At 41.1% G+C, this 24,862-nt stretch overlaps 1 protein-coding gene across 3 annotated transcripts in view; it reads left to right on the forward strand.

The window, feature by feature from the left end:
- Window positions 1-24,862, forward strand: part of lingo2 (leucine rich repeat and Ig domain containing 2) — a 290,394-nt gene that overhangs the window by 95,677 nt on the left and 169,855 nt on the right. For all 3 annotated transcript variants that reach the window (XR_008386669.1, XM_053631972.1, XM_053631973.1), the window contains one exon: window positions 18,056-18,132. The gene's annotated coding sequence lies outside the window, so the exon portion shown is untranslated. The remainder of the gene's footprint in view (window positions 1-18,055; window positions 18,133-24,862) is intronic.

Genomic DNA, 24,862 nt, shown 5'->3' on the forward strand with positions numbered 1-24,862 from the left:
GCTCCGGTTTAATGCCTTCTCAAAAAAATAGACACACAGAGGTGTGTGTGTGTGTGTGTGCGTGAGAGAGAGAGAGAGAGAGAGAGAGAGAGAGAGAGAGATTTAAACACAAAATTAAAGAGGCTAATGCACAAACTAGCATTGTAATATACAAGCTAAGCTACAAAGTAGCATTTACACCATTAGCTTTACAGTAAACAGGTCAATCTGAAAACTAGCATTTACACAAACTCGCTTTATAGTTAGCGGGCTAATCCACAAACTAGCACTGTAATATACAAGCTACGCTACAAACTAGCATTTACACAAACTCGCTTTATAGTTAGCGGGCTAATCCACAAACTAGCACTGTAATATACAAGCTACGCTACTAACTAGCATTTACACAAACTCGCTTTATAGTTAGCGGGCTAATCCACAAACTAGCACTGTAATATACAAGCTACGCTACAAACTAGCATTTACACAAACTCGCTTTATAGTTAGCGGGCTAATCCACAAACTAGCACTGTAATATACAAGCTACGCTACAAACTAGCATTTACACAAACTAGCTTTATAGTTAGCGGGCTAACCCACAAACTAGCACTGTAATATACAAGCTACACTACTAACTAGCATTTACACAAACTCGCTTTATAGTTAGCGGGCTAATCCACAAACTAGCACTGTAATATGCAAGCTATGCTACAAACTAGCATTTACACAAACTCGCTTTATAGTTATCATTCTAATCCACAAACTAGCACTGTAATATACAAGCTACGCTACTACCTAGCATTTACACAAACTCGCTTTATAGTTAGCGGGCTAATCCACAAACTAGCACTGTAATATACAAGCTACGCTACTACCTAGCATTTACACAAACTCACTTTATAGTTAGCGGGCTAATCCACAAACTAGCACTGTAATATACAAGCTACGCTACAAACTAGCATTTACACAAACTCGCGTTATAGTTAGCAGGCTAATCCACAAACTAGCACTGTAATATACAAGCTACGCTACTAACTAGCATTTACACAAACTAGCTTTATAGTTAGCGGGCTAATCCACAAACTAGCACTGTAATATACAAGCTACGCTACTACCTAGCATTTACACAAACTCACTTTATAGTTAGCGGGCTAATCCACAAACTAGCACTGTAATATACAAGCTACGCTACAAACTAGCATTTACACAAACTCGCTTTATAGTTAGCGGGCTAATCCACAAACTAGCACTGTAATATACAAGCTACGCTACTAACTAGCATTTACACAAACTAGCTTTATAGTTAGCGGGCTAATCCACAAACTAGCACTGTAATATACAAGCTACGCTACTACCTAGCATTTACACAAACTCACTTTATAGTTAGCGGGCTAATCCACAAACTAGCACTGTAATATACAAGCTACGCTACAAACCAGCATTTACACAAACTCGCTTTATAGTTAGCGGGCTAATCCACAAACTAGCACTGTAATATACAAGCTACGCTACAAACTAGCATTTACACAAACTAGCTTTATAGTTAGCGGGCTAATCCACAAACTAGCACTGTAATATACAAGCTACGCTACAAACTAGCATTTACACAAACTCGCTTTATAGTTATCATTCTAATCCACAAACTAGCACTGTAATATACAAGCTACGCTACTACCTAGCATTTACACAAACTCGCTTTATAGTTAGCAGGCTAATCCACAAACTAGCACTGTAATATACAAGCTACGCTACAAACTAGCATTTACACAAACTCGCTTTATAGTTAGCGGGCTAATCCACAAACTAGCACTGTAATATACAAGCTACGCTACTAACTAGCATTTACACAAACTAGCTTTATAGTTAGCGGGCTAATCCACAAACTAGCACTGTAATATACAAGCTACGCTACTACCTAGCATTTACACAAACTCACTTTATAGTTAGCGGGCTAATCCACAAACTAGCACTGTAATATACAAGCTACGCTACAAACCAGCATTTACACAAACTCGCTTTATAGTTAGCGGGCTAATCCACAAACTAGCACTGTAATATACAAGCTACGCTACAAACTAGCATTTACACAAACTAGCTTTATAGTTAGCGGGCTAATCCACAAACTAGCACTGTAATATACAAGCTACGCTACAAACTAGCATTTACACAAACTCGCTTTATAGTTATCATTCTAATCCACAAACTAGCACTGTAATATACAAGCTACGCTACTACCTAGCATTTACACAAACTCGCTTTATAGTTAGCGGGCTAATCCACAAACTAGCACTGTAATATACAAGCTACGCTACAAACTAGCATTTACACAAACTCGCTTTATAGTTAGCGGGCTAATCCACAAACTAGCACTGTAATATACAAGCTACGCTACTAACTAGCATTTACACAAACTAGCTTTATAGTTAGCGGGCTAATCCACAAACTAGCACTGTAATATACAAGCTATGCTACAAACTAGCATTTACACAAACTAGCTTTATAGTTAGCAGGCTAATCCACAAACTAGCACTGTAATATACAAGCTACGCTACAAACTAGCATTTACACAAACTCGCTTTATAGTTAGCGGGCTAATCCACAAACTAGCACTGTAATATGCAAGCTACGCTACAAACTAGCATTTACACAAACTAGCTTTATAGTTAGCGGGCTAATCCACAAACTAGCACTGTAATATACAAGCTACGCTACAAACTAGCATTTACACAAACTCGCTTTATAGTTATCATTCTAATCCACAAACTAGCACTGTAATATACAAGCTACGCTACAAACTAGCATTTACACAAACTCGCTTTATAGTTAGCGGGCTAATCCACAAACTAGCACTGTAATATACAAGCTACGCTACAAACTAGCATTTACACAAACTCGCTTTATAGTTAGCGGGCTAATCCACAAACTAGCACTGTAATATACAAGCTACGCTACTAACTAGCATTTACACAAACTAGCTTTATAGTTAGCGGGCTAATCCACAAACTAGCACTGTAATATACAAGCTACGCTACTAACTAGCATTTACACAAACTAGCTTTATAGTTAGCGGGCTAATCCACAAACTAGCACTGTAATATACAAGCTATGCTACAAACTAGCATTTACACAAACTAGCTTTATAGTTAGCGGGCTAATCCACAAACTAGCACTGTAATATACAAGCTACGCTACAAACTAGCATTTACACAAACTCGCTTTATAGTTAGCGGGCTAATCCACAAACTAGCACTGTAATATACAAGCTACGCTACAAACTAGCATTTACACAAACTAGCTTTATAGTTAGCGGGCTAATCCACAAACTAGCACTGTAATATACAAGCTACGCTACAAACTAGCATTTACACAAACTCGCTTTATAGTTATCATTCTAATCCACAAACTAGCACTGTAATATACAAGCTACGCTACAAACTAGCATTTACACAAACTCGCTTTATAGTTAGCGGGCTAATCCACAAACTAGCACTGTAATATACAAGCTACGCTACTACCTAGCATTTACACAAACTCGCTTTATAGTTAGCGGGCTAATCCACAAACTAGCACTGTAATATACAAGCTACGCTACAAACTAGCATTTACACAAACTCGCTTTATAGTTAGCGGGCTAATCCACAAACTAGCACTGTAATATACAAGCTACGCTACTAACTAGCATTTACACAAACTCGCTTTATAGTTAGCGGGCTAATCCACAAACTAGCACTGTAATATACAAGCTACGCTACTAACTAGCATTTACACAAACTAGCTTTATAGTTAGCGGGCTAATCCACAAACTAGCACTGTAATATACAAGCTATGCTACAAACTAGCATTTACACAAACTAGCTTTATAGTTAGCAGGCTAATCCACAAACTAGCACTGTAATATACAAGCTACGCTACTAACTAGCATTTACACCTTTAGATTTACAGTAAACAGTTTAATCCACTAACTAGCATTATATATTGCGCTACTCTCAGAACTATTCTATTCTTCAAAGTAATCCTTGTTTTTCTAAATGCTAGTATGTCAATTCACCTGTTTACTATTTCTTTTGCTAATGTAAAAGCCACTTAATGGGTTAATGTGTTTACTACAACGCTATTTTTTTATACTAGTTGCTAAATTAGCCTGTTTACTATAAAGCTAACATGTTTAAATTCTACATTGTAGATTATCCTGTTTACTATAAAGAGAGAGAGAGCGAGAGAGAGAGAGAGAGCGAGAGAGAGAGAATTATGTGATCTTAAATGTGTTTAAAAGCTTCCCTGAGAGTCTCCGGAGTTTTCCTCAGAACATTTAGCGGCGTCCTATCGGATTAGCGAAGGACCCACCTCCATCCCCACATGATGCATCACTCCATCCACTCCATTACTCCATCTATCACTCGTTCTAATGCAGGAACATGACTTAATTATATTTCCGATTACATTTGTTTTGGTTTCCACAATGAAATATCAGCAAGCTGGTCCTTCTTTGAAGAGAAGCTGTCAGTTGGGAAAATCCTATCACGGACGCCCATCGCCATTTTTCCTTTCTTTCTTTCTTTTTGGAATATCCATTGTGCTTTCTGGAGATATGGAACGACGATGAAACGTCTTATAACGACACGTTATCTATACAAACCCAGATCGGCGCTGCTTCCTATAACCTTATTGTTTACGGTTATCAGCATCGCCAAGTGTGCCATTCTGTCCCGAGATGTGAAATTATACTGATGGAACAAAAAAGGGATGCATAATAGCAGCAGGAAAAGTAAATCTTCTGGAGAGAGGAATGAAAATTGTCTGGGGTTCTGCACATAAATTGCCCAGGAACCATTATTTCAGAAGACAATGGGAGAAAGGAGCCATAACGCTCTCAGAAAAGTACTGCATGAGCCATTGCATTTGCAAATAAAGGAAGATTACATTTAACGTATGCTAACAGCTCAGGCAGCAGCGCAAATTTGTCTTTCTCAAGCTTTCCTTCATTCTTTCAGTGTTTCTGCTCTGCAGGATAGCGGCTCTCTCGGGCAGAAACATGGGTCCTGCCTTTTAACAAACCTTTAAGTACGTATTACGCAATATAGAGCTCTCAAAATACAGCGTTCAAGATCTCAGACAACTGCGCCAAGTAGATGTGAAAGGACAAATAAATCAGTGTCTCACCTTTCAGCCAGAAATACTGTTTGTGTAAATGCTAGTTTGTGGATAAACCTGTTTACTCTAATGCTAACTGGTATAAGTGCTAGTTTTTGGATTAGCCTGTTAGCTATGACTCTAGATTACGTATATGTTAGTATTAAGATGTCAAACTGTAGTGTTTAGGAAGTTATACTCGACGTTCTTTTATTTATTTTGGGCTTTTTACTAGAATTCCATTGCAACAACATGCAATGGGTCTTCCCAGACCGACATACGAACATGCTAACAGAAGTTATTGAACACATCCATCCATCCATCCATCTTCTATACCGTTTATCCTTCTCAGGGTCACGGGGAAACCTGGAGCCTATCCCAGGGAGCATGGGGCACAAGGCGGGGTACACCCTGGACAGGGTGCCAGTACACCGCAGGGCACAATCACATACACACTCACACACCCATTCATACACTACGGACACTTTAGACACGCCAATCAGCCTACCATGCATGTCTTTGGACTGGAAACCGGAGTACCCGGAGGAAACCCCCGCAGCACGGGCAGCACATGCAAACTCCGCACACACAGGGCCACGGTGGGAATCGAACCCCCGACCCTGGAGGTGTGAGGCGAACGTGCTAACCACTAAGATATTGAACACAGCGCATCCAAAAGTTGCCCACATTCACAGAACTCGCAAATATTCAGTAATACATTTTGTTGATGTGGATTAATAACCAATGCTTACTGAATCACGTTAGCCAGTTTTTGTTTTGTTTTTGTTTTGAGTATGAAAAGAATGCCACGTGTCGAAATATGGTAAAGTCATATAGATTATAATCAGCGATTTGGTTCTCTTTGCTTAATAACACGATTATTTATTCTTCCCTGTCACATCCCAGCTGTATTTTTCTGCAAAGCAACGTGACAGATGCTAATATTTTCCCTTCACAAACTTCACTGAGTAAATTTCAGCCACGCCGTCACCGAGGTTCCCGCTTGACAAACCCTAATTGACATGTTACATGTGGCCACAAATGCAAATCAAAAGGTCTAAATCCAGTCTGTTAGAATGCCAAATCCCTCTCCGAAGAAGCTTGTCACATTATAATGAGGGCAACATGGCGTGCCCTTTCGAGTTTCAATTAAATACATTTTCCATTGAAATCAATGAGGAGTAATGCTCAAGGAAAATGTTCAGTGAGCAGAGCCGATCGATGCGTTCCTTCACTTTGGTTACGAAGAGCGAGTCAAAAGGCCACTGGGTTTCACTCACTAACCCTATTGATTGCCTGGCACTATAATTTGCTTTTGTCCCAAAGTAAGCTTTTCACCCCATTAAGCTCGGTGGTGGGTGGTGTGGTCGGAGTGGAGTGCGGCCTAAATCATCATTACCACCTGCCAGCTCGATTCTCTGCACCCTCAGCTAAAACCGCTCCCATTAGAGACTCCGGCCTTCTTCCACTCCTCAACCGTTATCAGATCGTGGGAATGGAAAAGAGCGGAGGAATTACGGATCTTCACAAACCAGCCATTAGTGTTCGTTCTCTATGTCCTGCCCGAGGCTGCCTTCCCAGGTTGTTCCCGAGGAGAAGCGGAACAAAATGATAAACTCGCTGCATGATTACTGCGAGATAATTTCAATATCCGATTAGTTTCAGTTTCAGAAGAGGACGACGATGATGATAAACAGAGCTTGATTTGAATGAGGACTAGCCGTTTTAAAATATTAAAACAGTCTTCCTTTTGGCATCAAATATCAGCTCTGATGACTGTCTAAAAAGCTGTACCGTAATTAATAGGAATAAAATACTCTATGGCACTCTGTGGAAAATAATCAACAGTGGAGTGATGTAATGAAGCAGAGTTACTGGTACCAGCATGATTATTTTCCTAACAGCATGTTTTTATTCCTTTTATAGCACAGCAATCTATCTATCTATCCACCCATCCATCCATCTATCCATTTATACATCCATCCATCTATCTATCTATCTATCTATCTATCTATCTATCTATCTATCTCTCTATCTATCTATCCATCCATCCATCCATCTCTCTATCTATCTATCCATCCATCCATCCATCCATCTATCTATCCACCTATCTATCCATCTATCTGTCTTTCTATCCATCCACCTATCTATCTATCTATCTATCTATCTATCTATCCATCCATCCATCCATCCATCTATCTATCTATCTATCTATCTATCTATCCATCCATCTATCCATCTATCTATTTAACTATCTATCCACCCATCTATCTATCTGTCTATCTATCTATCTATCTGTCTTTCTATCCATCCACCTATCTATCTATCTATCTATCTATCTATCTATCCATCCACCTATCTATCTATCTATCTATCTATCTATCTATCCATCCATCTATCCATCTATCTATTTAACTATCTATCCACCCATCTATCTATCTGTCTATCTATCTATCTATCTATCTGTCTTTCTATCCATCCACCTATCTATCTATCTATCTATCTATCTATCTATCTATCTATCTATCTATCCATCCACCTATCTATCTATCTATCTATCTATCTATCTATCTATCCATCCATCTATCCATCTATCTATTTAACTATCTATCCACCCATCTATCTATCTGTCTATCTATCTATCTATCTGTCTTTCTATCCATCCACCTATCTATCTATCTATCTATCTATCCATCCATCTATCCATCTATCTATTTAACTATCTGTCCACCCATCTATCTATCTATCTATCTATCTATCTATCCATCCACCTATCTATCTATCTATCCATCGATCTATCTATCTATCTATCTATCTATCTATCTATCTATCTGTGGTACAAAATGCAACAGTAACAATGGTGTATTAAGTAAACAATAACACATCGATTTTTTTCTCTGTTTATAGTTACATTTAACATCGCGGAAAATCCACGAGACAAGTTATTCCCCGTTCTCCCTTACAAACAAAATCCCCTACTCATCGATATGGTGACGTTTTCTTCACTGTAAATAAATGTTTACTGTATGTAACACTGTTTGGAAGGAGTCTCCAGTAGCAGTGCTTTGTAACAGTCCGAGGTAAAGATGTAACTTTAAGTTTTCTGGCATCTTCAGGTTTTCAGAGTTTAGGCTTTTCGGTTTCTCTGTAACAGGTGTGTTTATTTTTTTTGTCTTATTAACTGAAAGAGAGAAAAAAAAATAGTGAGGGAACGATTGTTTATAGCTGCTAAGCGATAACAAGACCTAGCTTGTTATAGAACTGGCTAATGTCCAGTATAAAGGGAATAACAGTAATCAACGTCTGGGTGGTAAGAGTAACTCTGCTTCTTCACACCACCCCATTGTTGATTAGTTTCCTATATTAGCATACAGTAGCAGAGTGTTTTAGCCCTTACTTAGCTACTAATTCTTAGCAAAAATGATTTCTTAGCTAACCGTATATTGTAACTTATATTTCGTGCCAGCTTGCAAGCTGTCCTTGGACTTTTTTCAGCTAATATACTATACTGTCAGACCCACACTTGGCCACACCCCTTCATTTATAAATAATATATTTATTTTACACAAGAGAGAAGCATTTGCATCAGTCAGGTCTCCCCTTGCATCACCTCGACACTGTTTACAATCGCAGCGCATCTGGAAAGCACTTGTTCTCTTTCCCGTTCTCGAGATGGACGTCATCGGGTCTTAACTAAAAGCTGTGAATCGCCCCTGTTATTGTGGAACTGCAGACATCGATGTGATGGCACTCTCTCTGAGAGCTGAGGAGAGAAGATTCAGGAGAGACGTTTCAGATTCAGCCCACTATCGATCCTGAGAGTGCTCTTATGTCAAAGTGCGAAAGATGCAAATGTGATCTCAGCGAGAGGAAAAAAGAGCGTTCTTCCTGTCCTTTCTCCTTTTCCGGAGAGCGAAGATGCTCTTAACACATCCATCACTGAGTCAGCTGCACTCAAACATGAGGATGTGTCAGGAAGTGCATTCATAAGGGTTAGAATAATGTTCAATCAGTCTTATCGATCAGGACGCACGGTCAGGGTAAAAGTAAAAGTTCTGAAATCCACTGCTCTTGTCATTACGGCTTTTTAGAACTGGATTTGATTCAGGAGCTATGTAAATCCCGGTGACGTCTGAGGGCGATACCATTCGAATCTACACATAACCGTGACACAGCTGATGAATTGATTATAAATGGCAGATGTTGTACTCTACAGCGTGTTTCGAGTCCCCGCCTACAGCCGAAATAACCGAGCAGATGTTAAAAACAGAGACGTCCAGAGAGACAAACAGATGAGACTCCCATCTTTAATGTACTGATTTTCTTTACAGCTTACAGCACATGCTCCAGCAGTTAGCTCATGGCCAGTTGTGGTCTGTCTGGATTTACTGGACTGTAGATTCTAATTAAATGTGGATTTAATAATCAGATGGTCGTTTGATTTAGAGTCATATTAGACATACAATATAGCCATCCATCCATCCATTTTCCATACCGCTTGTCCTACACAGGGTCGCAAGAAGCCTGGAGACTATCCCAGGGAATTCGGGGCGCATCAGCCTACAGCACATCTTTAGACTGGCGGAGGATGGACTTTGGACTCAATGGACGTTGAGAAAATGAATCTGATTTTTATTAATACAGTTAAAAGGGTCGCTTACAGTATAGCAAACATTTTGAGACCCCTGCTGTAAATATGATTTTTTTTCTACAGCAGTTTTAAACACACTTTGCAGCAAAACTGAAAGAGTATCCTGATGTATTCTTAGTAGTTTGAGTTGCTTATCTGAGCTGAGGTTAAAGTCCCTGCAGTAGCGTTTGACATTTGAGACCGAGGCATGTCTTTCTAGTCCCACTCACTGATATACTGTAGCAACGCTAACACACACACACACACACACACACACACACACACACACACATACACACAATGCTAACTGTACAGAGTAATGAAGTAAGACAAACTTCACTGGCTTTTGTTGAAGTTCTTAAGTACATATAAAAATGGCAGGATTGTTAGCGAACCTCCGTTGGGCCTACGAGCTGAAATGAAATTGTATTTTCTTTTCTTCTTCTTGTTTTACACACTAAACAGGTCTCAGCTAATCACTTACACTTGGTGTATGAGGGAGATTATGCACGTTGCCAGGATTGGATTCTGCCTCACTTGGGAATTATGTTGGATAAAAATGCCAAGTGAATAAATAAAAATGTAAATGTGGACACGCATGTGCACACAGAGGAATAAATAAAGTAGCTAATGAAGTGTGCGGCCAGGATACAGTTCTCCTCTGAGATTCAGCATTACGTCTCAGTATATAACTGCATCGTTCTGCGTACTAAAACATACAGAGACACGGCTACTGTAATAACACGCTTGCTGGTATTTAACACTTAATTACTGTAACATATGGGGATTTTTTTTTGTATTCATCTGAGCTGAAAAGCCAGAATATGTCTTGGGTTAGGATTGTGGGTAGCGCGGTACCTCGGCATCAACTGAAAACAGTTTTAATAAACAAAAGACTTGTAGCATAGCTACATAGCTATACAGAAATCCAGATGTAGATGTAGACCCCTAATGAACAAGCCAGAGGTGACAGTAGCAAGGAAAGGCTCGTTGAGACGAAACCTTGAAGAGGAAAGGGAACCCATCCTCGTCTGAGTGACACCAGGTTATAAATCACTACAGTATACAGGTATAGATGAGTAATACAGTATTACAGTAATACAGAACTGTAATATTTAGGGTATCCATGTGGGACCATCCATGCCAGCAGAAGGTGAGTCACAAGTGCAAAAAGCTCTAAGCCGGAGTATAGCATCAGGATGAATCAGGCAGGGCCTGAGGGTGAGAAGAACCACAGCAACAGAAGAATCACACTGCTGCACATGATGTAACTGAGAGGCCATCAAGAGATACGACACAATCAAAAATGTACTTCGAGCTGTCCGTGGTCCTTCTGTCTTGTCAGATTAGAGTAGGTGGAATCTACTCAGCATCTAGTGTCTAATGTCCTTTACGCACGTCTTTCATCTGGATTTGCTGGAACATACAGGTGTGCACAGGTGAATAATTAATTGTATCCAGAGCGAGCATATACAGAGAAAAAAGTGTGCTTTTGTATACATAGAGAAGCCACCATTAGCATTCCCAAACGGACAATGATCAGTCAGATAGAGGTCTGATCCAGGATAGCGCCATTCTCTTGACTCCAACAACATTTTCTAGTCTTTCTAGGAGAATATCATGATCAATGGTATGAGATCTAGCAACACAAGCAAGTAGACAAAAACCCTGAAGAGAAGGCAGGATTTGGTCATTTACTACTTTAACCAGCGCTGTTTCAGTACTGTGATGACCCTGCTTGAAAGATTTCACACAAATATGAGCTTCACTGCTAAGCTACAGTGAGGGAAAAAAGTATTTGAGCCCCTGCTGATTTTGTACGTTTGCCCACTGACAAAAAATGATCAGTCTATAATTTTAATGGTAGATTTATTTGAACAGTGAGAGACAGAATAACAACAAAAAAAATCCAGAAAAACGCATGTCAAAAATGTTATAAATTGATTTGCATTTTAATGAGGGAAATAAGTATTTGACCCCCTCTCAATCAGAAAGATTTCTGGCTCCCAGGTGTCTTGTATACAGGTAACGAGCTGAGATTAGGAGCACACTCTTAAAGGGAGTGCTCCTAATCTCAGCTTGTTACCTGTATAAAAGACACCTGTCCACAGAAGCAATCAATCAATCAGATTCCAAACTCTCCACCATGGCCAAGACCAAAGAGCTCTCCAAGGATGTCAGGGACAAGATTGTAGACCTACACAAGTCTGGAATGGGCTACTAGACCATTGCCAAGCAGCTTGGTGAGAAGGTGACAACAGTTGGTGCGATTATTCGCAAATGGAAGAAACACAAAAGAACTGTCAATCTCCCTCGGCCTGGGGCTCCATGCAAGATCTCACCTCGTGGAGTTGCATTGATCATGAGAACAGTGAGGAATCAGCCCAGAACTACACGGGAGGATCTTGTCGATGATCTCAAGGCAGCTGGGACCATAGTCACCAAGAAAACAATTGGTAACACACTACGCCGTGAAGGACTGAAATCCTGCAGCGCCCGCAAGGTCCCCCTGCTCAAGAAAGCACATATACATGCCCGTCTGAAGTTTGCCAGTGAACATCTGAATGATTCAGAGGACAACTGGGTGAAAGTGTTGTGGTCAGATGAGACCAAAATGGAGCTCTTTGGCATCAACTCAACTCGCCGTGTTTGGAGGAGGAGGAATGCTGCCTATGACGCCAAGAACACCATCCCCACCGTCAAACATGGAGGTGGAAACATTATGCTTTGGGGGTGTTTTTCTGCTAAGGGGACAGGACAACTTCACCGCATCAAAGGGACGATGGACGGGGCCATGTACCGTCAAATCTTGGGTGAGAACCTCCTTCCCTCAGCCAGGGCATTGAAAATGGGTCGTGGATGGATATTCCAGCATGACAATGACCCCAAACACACGGCCAAGGCAACAAAGGAGTGTCTCAAGAAGAAGCACATTAAGGTCCTGGAGTGTCCTAGCCAGTCTGCAGACCTTAATCCCATACAAAATCTGTGGAGGGAGCTGAAGGTTCGAGTTGCCAAACGTCAGCCTCGAAACCTTAATGACTTGGAGAAGATCTGCAAAGAGGAGTGGGACAAAATCCCTCCTGAGATGTGTGCAAACCTGGTGGCCAACTACAAGAAACGTCTGACCTCTGTGATTGCCAACAAGGGTTTTGCCACCAAGTACTAAGTCATTTTTTGCAGAGGGGGTCAAATACTTATTTCCCTCATTAACATGCAAATCAATTTATAACATTTTTGACATGCGTTTTTCTGGATTTTCTTGTTGTTATTCTGTCTCTCACTGTTCAAATAAATCTACCATTAAAATTATACACTGATCATTTCTTTGTCAGTGGGCAAACGTACAAAATCAGCAGGGGATCAAATACTTTTTTCCCTCACTGTACAACTTTTTTTTCCCTAGGATCTTGGAGATAAAGAGGATGTTCGATATTAGCCTGTATACCACAGTGCTAAGGTTGTGGTCAGGTTGTTCTTAATCGGTGGCTTGATAACTGCTAGTTTAAACGATACGCTTTGTGGGATCCGCTGTTCATCCCTTTATAATATATAAAATACACAGTCTTGTAACTTTTTGCTTGTTGAAGAAAAGGTCCTGAGTCATCTCTTAGCTTTGTCTGGTTTGGTTCATATTTATTTCTGAAATTTCCATGAATATGATGAAATATGATGAAATACAGTCCCGAATCAAGGCCACTGAAAAGGTATAGTGGTTCCTATTCAGCTGTATTATGCACTGCAAAAAAGACTCGGCACATTATAAAGAACATTACACTTTATCTACAGCCCTCAACACAACAGCTCTCCGTGACACTCTGAATCATCCTGTCCCACCAGCCGCTGCTGTTTTCCTCCTCTCACCGTTGGAGTTTTATGGCCGTATTGGCCTAGCAGGTATATTGGATTTCACCTTTTCAAATCCCTCAAGTTGCTACGTTCACAGAGTTTGTTCTTTTTCTGTGCCAACCTATATATACATTTCTGCTATTATTTATTTACATTCCCCTGGTGAGGGTGGTATCGAGACGCTGCGTACAAGCATGCATTCCTCATGAAACTCGTAGACATTGCCTTTAAACAATAAATTGTGAGTCATTTCGAACAATTTGTATGAAATAGATACAAAGGTTAGGGTTAGAGACAAGGTTACAGTGAATTCTTTTTCCAGATGAAATCGACCGAAATCCAGTCACGTTGCTCTTGTTCACTTGGCTTCAGATTTCCGTCGAGATCGGATTGCTTGATATTTTGCACGTCTAGGTAGAAACACATTCATCCGATTGCATATTCGTTTACACAAACACATAAAACGGATACAGTGCTTATGGAAAAGACACGATCCACAGCTGTCACATTTTTGAAAGTGCTATCAAGTTTGCACACATGTTTCTCATTTGGTAAACCAGGGACATGGTGAAATGGCAAATGGTTCAGTTGTGGAAAGAAACACTAAATGATATCAATATTGTCAATCTATATACTATACACAGGGGTGGCTGTGGATCAGGTGGTAGAGCGGGTTGTCCACTAATCGTAGGGTTGGCGGTTTGATTCCCAGCCCACATGACTCCACATGGCTCCACATGGCTCCACATGACTCCACATGGCTCCACATGGCTCCACATGGCTCCACATGACTCCACATGACTCCACATGACTCCACATGGCTCCACATGACTCCACATGACTCCACATGACTCCACATGACTCCACATGACTCCACATGACTCCACATGCCAAAGTGTCCTTGGGCAAGACACTTAACCCCAAGTTGCTCCTCGATGGCAAGCTAGCAACCTTGCATGGCAGCTCTGCTACCGTTTGTGTGTGTGTGTGTGTGAATGGGTGAATGAGAACCAGTGTAAAGCGCTATGGATTAGAAAAAGCACTATATAAGTGTAGACCATATACGAGCGTATGCGCTCAAATGTATTACTGTATGTAACAGCTAATATAAGTAATATTGCTGTCTGAAAATCCTCCTCCTTAAAAAGCGTGGCTGTGCAAGCATTAACATTGCTAATTAACAATACAGACGTCCAGGACATTTGCAGTTCACTCTCTTGGTTCATTTCCCGAACTGTTTACTCTCAGAGCCACTGAGGTGTTATGTTGGAATACAAAACCGGATACAAAAGCTGCTAACACTGTTAATGTTTCTCCTTCTTCTAATCAGATACAGCCATCTCCAACGTCTCTATGGATGTGTTTGGGCTTTTTCAGCTCTGAAATTGAGCAAACAAATGACTGCTGGCTCCCAGGTGCTTTAATAGAGATGCTACGTAATTCTGGGTTATGCTAACAGTTTTTACATTAGACACTGACGTGGGTTTACTGATGCCATAAAGTTGGAACAACATTACTTGAAGGTACAGATTGGAGATGGAGATGGATATACACTATATGGCCAAATGTTCGAGGACAGCTGACCATCGCACCCGTATGTGGTTCTGACCCAAACTGTTGGCACAATATTGGATGAATATAATTACGTAGGATGTCTTTGGATGCTTTAATATTAAGATTCTTCTATCTCTAGGAGCGTACTGGAGTGATGAACACAATTTTTCCAGAAGATAATCCCTCGTGTGATGTTTTGAAGATGGTTGTGGACACCGCTGTCTAACATGTCACTCCAGAATTTCGCAGAAGTGTTCGATGTGAAGACCATCACATCTCTTTCATCCTCATGAAATCATTCAGTGAGCCCTCATGCCCTGTGGATGGGGGAAGAAACCATCCCGGAAGAGACCAAGCCTCTGGATCCTGATTAGGATGAAGCTCTTCCTGAAGACAGATGAATGTTTCTATGCTTTTGTGTCTCTTGAATTGTGCTTGCTGCTTCCTTCCTGCTGTAACTAAGTGATGAATAATAGCTCGCTATGACACTTCACAGATACAGTCTTTATCCATATTCAATCTGCCCATGTTTTTTTTTTTTTTTTTATTGTTGTTGGTTTGGGTTATGAAGTGACTTTTATCAGGTTTTCCTCCTCTGAGAGCTTTTTCTCCTTTAGATAATGGCTTCAGTCAAAGGGCACTGCTGTTTCTCTATCGAACCGCTCCAGTATTTAATGTTCACCAGGAGCTATTGTTCTCCAAATGCTTTCCCCTGCTGCGGGAAACACACATGTGGTGTGGCAGTGCTATTTTGAGTTAGCGGTGAGTGGACGCCAGGCGCTGGGGGCGATAGCCTCTCCAGTTGGGTGTCCAATCCTGTCGGCATCGTGGTTAAGGGTTGTGCTCTAATTAACCTGTGCTCCAGACTGTGGGATGAATAATACCCATGCAGATAAGGAGAATAAGATAATACCGTGTATTAGAACCCGGTCCACAGTATGTGAAGAATGTGAATGCAGGGTATTGTGGACTTTACTTTCCGCTATCTTTGTCCATCTCCAAAGACTCATAAGTCCACAGAGCTCTCGCTCTTTCTCTCTCCCTCTAACTTCCCTACATTTCTTTCATTTAACTGGCACAAACTCTGAAAACTGTTTATTTATCTTATAGAAGAGTGGACTGAGAAGATGGTGGATATTTCAGAGTTGAAAGATGTTGTGAACTACAAGACCTCGCCTTGGCATCTTTTGCCTTGTTCTGACGTTAGTGAAGTCTGTCTCTCTCACCAGTTTGAAATGTAAATGCCTGTACCACCGGGAGCTATCAATCGCCTATATTGAGCAGGGTTACACCACTGAACTCTTTCCTCATTGCCATCCACTTTAATCTTCCTAATCTGAAGGTTTTGATGAACTCGGCAGATCTGTGGCTCAGCAATGGTCACGTCAATCCATTTTTATCCATTTCATATCCTCACCACAAATGCTTTTTGACACACAAAAATAAATGCAAGCAGCCCACCTGGCCTCTTCACCAAAAGATTTATGAGCTGGGTAGAAAATTAGGCAGTTTCCACCAGGGGGTGAGAAAGAGAGAAGTAACCCACAGAGAAACAGAATGCTTATATACACTTCTCAGGCGGAGCGCGTCTTTTGCAAAGTGTTGTGCTTTGCCTGTTTGGAGCCAATTATACCGAAAGTGACACTGCCACCCACTCCACTCCTCTCCGATCTGTACGCACTGGAGTTCAGTTACAGTGCTGCAAGATATAAGAGCTTAATGAAGCAATGGCAGAGCGCAAACCCAAAAAACAGCCATTAGGCAGACTCTGCATATGGTACGGGTTCTTGAGTCTGCCGTGTGTTTGTTTGTCCATTTTCTTTTCACTGTTTCAGCAATTCAAGCGTCCGTATTCATTATGTCCAGTAGCATCTGGTGTAAATGGGCTTGCAGGGCTAAACTCTTTCTGTCTTTCAAAATAACAACAACAACAAAAAAACCTGATTATTTACTGCTATACCACAACGTTGTTGAATTCTCTAATTAGAAAGTGGGGGCAGCTGTGGCTCAGGTGGTAGCGCGGGTAGTCGTAGGGTTGGCGGTTCGATTCCCGGCCCACATGACCCCACATGACTCCACATGACCCCAAATGACTCCACATGACCCCAAATGACCCCACATAACCCCACATGACCCCACACGACTCCACATGCCGAAATGTCCTTGAGCAAGACACTGAACCCCAAGTTGCTCCCGATGGCAAGTTAGCGCCTTGCATGGCAGCTCTGCTACCATTAGTGTGTGAGTGTGTGTGTGAGTGTGTGAATGGGTGAATGAGACACAGTTTGAAGCGCTTTGGATAAAAGCAACCATTTACCGTTTAATATATTATCGTTTCTCTAATAACCGTTTGTTCACAGAGACTCGTATTTTTTAAGCATTTTTTTAAGTGTGTAATTGTTGATATGATAATGTTTTCTGTAAGGAAATGTTTATGTAACGTTTATGGAAGGAGTCTCCAGTGTCTGCTTTGTAACAGTGTAAAGAGGTTATCATTTTAATTGGCTTTATAACACACACAGAGTTACACACAGTGACAGTCGTGTCGGGGTGATCACACAGAGGAAACCGGATGTGTGCTGGTATTTTTATCACCCACATTCATAACAAGTCATCAGCAGTGATCGTGAAAAGGCGGGCAGTGGTGTCTCAGTGGTTAAAGGCTCTGGGTTACTGATCGGAAGGTCGGGGGTTCAAGCCCGAGCGCTGGCACTGTTGGGCCCTCGAGCAAGGCCCTTAACCCTCTCTGCTCCAGGGGGCGCTGTATCATAGCTGACCCTGCACTCTTACCCCAACTTCCTGACATGCTGGGGTATGCGAAGAAAAGAATTTCACTGCGCTGCATGTGATCAATAAAGACTCATTATCATTATATTCTAATATTTTTTTTTGTTTCATTAATTTCACTTTTAGACTCATTATCGTCTGGAGTACTTCTCACCCAACGTCGAGAGGATCCGAGAAACGTACAGCAGGAAATCCCACCCGAGGTAAGAACCACAGAATGAACGAGTCTATTTTCACTTTGGTTAACCTTACCCACAATGCCGTTCGACTACCTCCTGATGATGGTGGTGCGAATAAAGACAGCGCTGCGGCGGCGCTTTAGTGCTTTATTCTGTCCAGCTCTCTCACCTCCTCATCTGTACGAACAGATCACCTTCCAAACCTTCGACTTCCGTGCTAATACCGCATCGCGCTTCTCGTCTCGTAGATCGTTAACTACCCGAGCCGAACATCTGGTGTAACTTGCATTCTTTGAGTCCAAAGTTTGCATCAAGATCTCCACTACTTCTACACTGGACTTCAGCAGAATCGCTAAACACGTCACCGACGTTTCAGTGTACACATATTTTATTGAGATTTCCTTTAATGACGTGTTAGCAAGACAGTTTCTGGACCTGGCTGCTAATTTCCAGCCAGTGTGAGTCGATAACAACGTGAAATATGACATAAACGAGCCTGAGATTGTCCTCCGTCTTGTGTAGCTCTGTTTCTCGTCCTTTTCGCAAAGCCACGGTAGCATGGTGACATTTTCTTCCCAAAGGGCACGTGTGAGATGGAATTACTGCAGAGTGTCAGGCACGTCATCTCAACATGTTTAAATGGCCGCTCTCAAATGCCAGCACCCACTAACGAAACGCCGAGTCGAGAACACGCGTTTCCTGTCACGCTTCCCATCTGTGCTCCAGCGGGAGAGTATCCGAGACGAAACGCGCATGAAAAATTCAAACTAGCATGTAGTGCATCTCGGGGAAAACAGGAAGTGAGCAGAGGTAATGCAGTTAACAGAAACAAAGCAACATCACCGCCATAAGGGTAATAAAATTAGGCTTCAAATTTGTTTTGTTTTTTTTTTTTTCTCTTCTTCTTCTTCATCTTTCTCCATTTGATCCTCGCACTCCTCCCTGCATTCGTGTTTAATATAGTCAGAGTTGAGTGCTCTTCTGTCCTCCTCAGTGGAGTGCCTCTATTCAAATCTTGTCTTCCTAATTTAGCCCTACTTCAGTTACACACACACACACACACACACACACACACACACACACACCAGGTGGAAGGATATCTGTTATTGTGTGTGTGTGTGTGTTTGTGTGTATCGATGCTCCTTTTACAGGGTGGGTTATATGCTAGCAATGTTTTTGCAACACACACACACACACACATTTACAGAGTCAGGCAATAATTGAATCAACATTATTTTTCAATCTTTTTGTAAAGTTGTGTATAAAAAAAAAAAATTCAAAAAAAAGTTGTGTAGAAAAGTTTCTGATTTTCTTCGTACACATGCGGATGTTAGGAACAATTCCATAAAAGGCAAAGAGAGCTGAGAAAGGTGAGTAAATGGTGAGAGAGTACCTCTTGAGCACGGCGTGCGCTAAATCTTCTAGTAACGCAGCTCAGCCATTGCAGCGAATCGGCTCCCGTAAACACACCCTAACTCCACCTCCTTTTATAGGGCGCCATTATTTTTTTGTCCTCTAACTGAATAGCTAGTCTTGTTTGTTTTAACTTACGGATTTGCTTTGATCTTTCAGGTCATTAATATGAAACGGAGACATGAGTTTCAGCAAATGTTCCTTAAACTGGTGTGTAATGGAAATAGATAAACACGTGATTTGATTGAATGTGTACGCAAAATGGGAGTAACCCAATCAGTCATGGGTCACGTTTCCACGTACGCAGACCGAGGAGAGAAATGTAAGGTACTGTACAGACGTTTTTAAAAAAGTTAAACGGAGTTTTACCAGTAAATTTGTTGGTATCTAAGCGGTTGCGTATCGCGTCTCATATTGCCTCAGGGCGTTTTCCCTCATCACGTCATCTCCGAGATGTTCATCAGGGATCCGTGGATTTCTGTAAAGCTGCGTCGTGACCATGTTAAAAGCTCTAGACGAGTCAAATTCTATCGAATTGACGTCACGTCGCTCGCCCGCCGGTCCTGTAAGTGAAGTTTTCTCAAATTGGTGACCTGAGACATGAACAAATAGACTCTGCTCTGACAAAAACAAGCACGTGTGAACAAGCAAAAATCCTTAAAAGCAAACATAGTTTTTGTTTTTCCCATCTGCATTAACACCCTTGATAATTCCACCTCTCTCTCTCTCTCTCTCTCTCTCTCTCTCTCTCTCAGAACCCCTTTCTTAGCAGATGTTAATACTCCAAGGCGTTTTACTCAACATGCCCCAAAACAGCCGGTCTCTAATCTGCATTACAAATTGCTATTTCTTCCCACCGGCATTTTCCTTCATTGTTTCTTACATTATTTTGCATGACAAAAATATATTTTGCAATGTTACACCCAGACTGTGCTTTATTAGACCCAATATAACGGCCTGATTAAGCCATTAAAGACACATCTGCTATCCTAATTTTGTTTTAATTTATCGAGGACTGGGATGCGTGCTGCAGCGGTAGCACTGACATTTTAATTAAGTCCAGACAGTAAGAGTGATTACGGACATGGAGAAAGCCTGACTGGTGTTTATACGGTGGTGGTGGTGGACGGATACGGAGTTTTGCGTGGCGACGTTTGGCGATCTCCATGTCCCAAGTAATTCGAAATCTTTCTCCAAGCACTGCTCGGCAATTTCCTTCCGGTAGTGACCTATGCAAGCTAACTTTACTAGCTAAGTACACTCACTAGAGGCACTAGTGATCCCTGGTACTTCCTTCCAAGCTTTCTTTTTCTTCGTAACATCCGTACACATCTAATGAGAGGTCATATATGACAGGATCTCTCAGGACATTTTGTTTACGTGAACTAATTGCTGGTAGGAACTGAAGTTCTGAGAGGGGAACTGAAGAGAAATTTTCTTTCTTTATTTATGAACGTAAATGTTACGCAGGCGAAACATCCAGTCCATTGTAAAATATTTGAGCTGTTTTATTAGGATCCGTGTACAGGCACAAAGCAAAAACTCCTTACAGTGCAGATATAATAGATCGTGACGCAGAGTTGGCCTTTCTGGATATAATAGAACCCGCGGTCTTTCGGTTAGCGGGCGACGCTAAGTGTAATTGCAGTGTATTTACAGTGTACACCGTCGGCTTTTCTTTACAGAAAATGGTTCCGTGTCATTTTCACAGTCTCTGTGCTTCTGCATTGTCTATAAGATGTAAAAGGCTATGTGCAAGCTTTCATCCTTGGCGTCCATATTTCCCAGTTGCTTAGCAACAGTAACCACTTATGAACGCAACCACTTGAACGACGTGTTTGCCTTCCCATGCCGAAAGCACAAATTCATTAGGGAATTTACAGGGCTTTACAGATGATATCCAAATGATAAATCCCTGACGATTTTAGACATTCACAATCTGTCAGGTTAGACGTGGTACGATACGGACTGCGACCCAGACATGACATGTAGCAAGATGTCTAGTAAGGAATAAAATACTCTGTGTGGTACTGTAATAGTCAAATCATCAACAGCGGAGTGATGTGATGAAGTACAGTTACTGTTTTACAATAACGGTGCGTCCCCGAGTGTTTATTCCTCTTATACCGCAGCAATTTGCCAATAGTTACGATTTTTATTTATTAAAGAAGGACACATCACACGTTTTTAGTTTCATTTAATTTTGCAGGGCGTCCACGAAACAAGTCAGTCTCCCTTTTTCTTTCTTGAAGAGAATAAAACAAAAAGATGAGAAAAAAAATGGTCATAGCTTTACCTCTGACTGTTACAAAGCACTGGTGCTGGAGGTTCACTCCATTTATATATATATATATATATATATATATATACCAACACTTCTGACCAATCAGAATCCAGAATTCAACAGTGCGGTCATATACACACCTGGAACTAATAGGTAATTGTTGTGATGATGCCATCTGGTGGGCAGGAGGCCATTGCAGTGATTTGAGAAGCTGTGTCATCATGTTTCTGGTATTCCTCAGAGCTAACAGCCTAACCGCTGAGCTTCCGCTGTGCTATTTTAAAAGACACATAACACAGCAGTGTGTGTTTCTTTGTGCGATGGGGGGGGGGAAATACATCTTTTAGAGGTAAAGTGTGAGCGTCGCTCTCTGTCTGTTGACCGTCTCCAGCTGTTGCTCCTTTAAACCAGCATGGGAGATACAGGTAATGGCGCGAGTGAAGAAGTTTGTCCTTCAAAACCCAAAAGGATATTTTCTGGATGGCGAGACAAAGACACGGAGAAGTAAATGGAAGAGGCCTGAGGGCTTAGTCAGCCTGCTGAGTGAGAAGCTCTTTTAAAAGAACTTCTTTTGGAGCTCAAAATGTAAAAACAAAAAAAAAAAATTTCCATCACAAAGAAAAGCTCAGCCTCATTGGCTCACATGCCCTCGCCATCAGCGGCCTGATGCGAAGGTTATATGAAAAACGAAATGAAAAGAAAACTCACAATAGGCCAGCAGATTCGACGTTTCATTCCTCTACATTCCGAGGTCGTTTCGAACCGGCGCCTTGTGTCTTCTTCTTGTATCTTCCTTCTGACTTTTCCACATGCTACGTTGTGATTTTGCAGAAGCCTGAGGACACACTTTATTTAACGCAGTGGCACATGTTTCTGATTTGTAGAGAAAAAAAAATGGCTTGGAGGAAGATAGAGGGGTGGGGTTAGATCCTTAATCATGATCAATCAAGCGTTGTAAGATCATCAGAAATGCCAGCGCTGGTTGTCAGCGTGAAACTATGGACCGAAATAGGCTATGACTGATAGGCGTTTTTAACCGTTGATGCTGCATCATGAAAACGTCCCTGAAACATACATCGTTCATAAAGACTGCCCGTTCTGCATGTTTCTACATCTAAATCTCAAACAAAAACAGGTTCTGCTTATCATCAGCATTTGGAGAAGACAGAAGGTGAGCAAATGTGTTTATAAGAATCTATTATCTCCTCAAACTAATCGTCCAACCTCATCCAAGAGCTACAGAGCCACGATGACCAAGCTAGGTTAGACCCCAGGTTAGATATTTTGTAACTCCATCGTTACTAGCGAGGCGTGTCACATACGGCACGAAGGCTCGTGTAATTAGTTAAAAAAAAAAAGCTAGCGTAAATCGGGTCAAAGTTGAATCTGAGTGAACTTTGAGCGCAGCAGCGAGGCATCGAGGCATCAGATCCAAGCCGCTGTAGATATTCATTACACTGAATTCATTCCCAGATGTTTTCAAGGTACAGTAAGTATACCAGTATATTATATGTCGTACAATGTGCAGGTTCTTTTTCCATTTACATGTTGCGTTTTTTCGAAAATGTTTCAAATCTTTAGAAAACAAAGCTGTCTAATATCGTAAATTTGTCATGATGCCTTACAAGCATGTGACCCACAGGGACAGCCGGTATAAATGATTTCAAAGGTAAAAAGACATCAATATAAGGTTGTTTTTTGTGTGTTTGTTTGTTTTGTTTTTCGATTATTTGCCGTTAAATGTCGTAAAGTGGATTATTTGGGATTTCTGTGGAACCAAGCATAACGGTAATAAGACAAAGATGCAGAACGGTATGAAGAAGCGAGACGTAAAGCTGGGGGTTGAGTTTAGATTGATTAGATCATGTAGCATCGTTTCACAACGTCGGTTACGTTGTAAGAGTTAAGTGTTTGAATGTTGATGCTGTGTTTTTTTTTTTTTTTTTTTTTACGGGGCTTTTTCCTTCCATCATTACAAAATTAATAAATGTCCTTATTGCAAGAACTGGAAAGTCCTGAGCAGCTTTAAGATCGCAAAGCTTTGCGTAGTTGATCCCTGGATAAACTCCAGAATAATCTTCCAAACAGACTGAACCCTGACTGGAAAAATCAGTCCATGACGCCGTTGGTAAATCCATCACTCTGGGTCATGTTTCAACTGTCTGGACAGCTCCGCTTTCAGAAACGAGCTGAGCTGCTTACGTCTCGATCCAGAAACGCCATTAGACTTTACTCATTCATCATCAGGGTGTTTATGATTCGCGCATTTAAAAACGCAGATTAAGGGAACGAATAGTGTTGAGCGAATGAGTGTTGAGCTAAGGACGTGATTATCACACCACACTAGACGTACAGGACATGTAGGTCTACATTGTGTAACACTATGATGTACTTGACTTCCTGGAACAAAAAGCACCAGAACATCGGGTCATGTTAGATATGTACTAGAACTGAATATGAAAATGATCTGAAACGTTCCTTTATAAACGGATTAATAAAGTAAAGATTGTACTCGTTGGCAGATTACTGTGCTGCAAGAGGAATGCAACACTTCAGGGCATGGAGTTATAGGAAAATAATCCACTTCTCTTACCATGCAGCTTGCCAAAATGTTTTATTCCTTAATTTATAGGATTTTTAATGACTAGGATCGATGACTAGATGAGAATTCTTGCACTTACGATACACTTTAAGAATAAACGTAGCCATTTTTGGCGTTTTTTTTTTTTTTAACACGGATTTTTCTGTCCCTTTTTATAGATTTGTGAGAAAGAAAAAAAAAGCCTAAATTTGTAAGACTACAAACTTTTACACACCAAAAGGTTTTAACTCCAATGTTAACTCCAAAGTACAGAACCCTACAGGACACCCAATGGGACAAACAATAAAAAAAAAAAAAGGGCCGTAAACCACCATCTGCTTTTCACACGGTCCCTGCAGAGAGGTTTTGCCAAAACAGATGCAGTATTATAGCGATAAAAACCGGTCTATTATTTATCAGTATGTTAGTATTGTATGTACGGTAAACCCTGAGAAGAACCGCTGGGGATTGATCGA

Source organism: Ictalurus furcatus, chromosome 8 (genome assembly GCF_023375685.1).
Source record: "Ictalurus furcatus strain D&B chromosome 8, Billie_1.0, whole genome shotgun sequence".
NCBI lineage: Eukaryota > Metazoa > Chordata > Actinopteri > Siluriformes > Ictaluridae > Ictalurus > Ictalurus furcatus.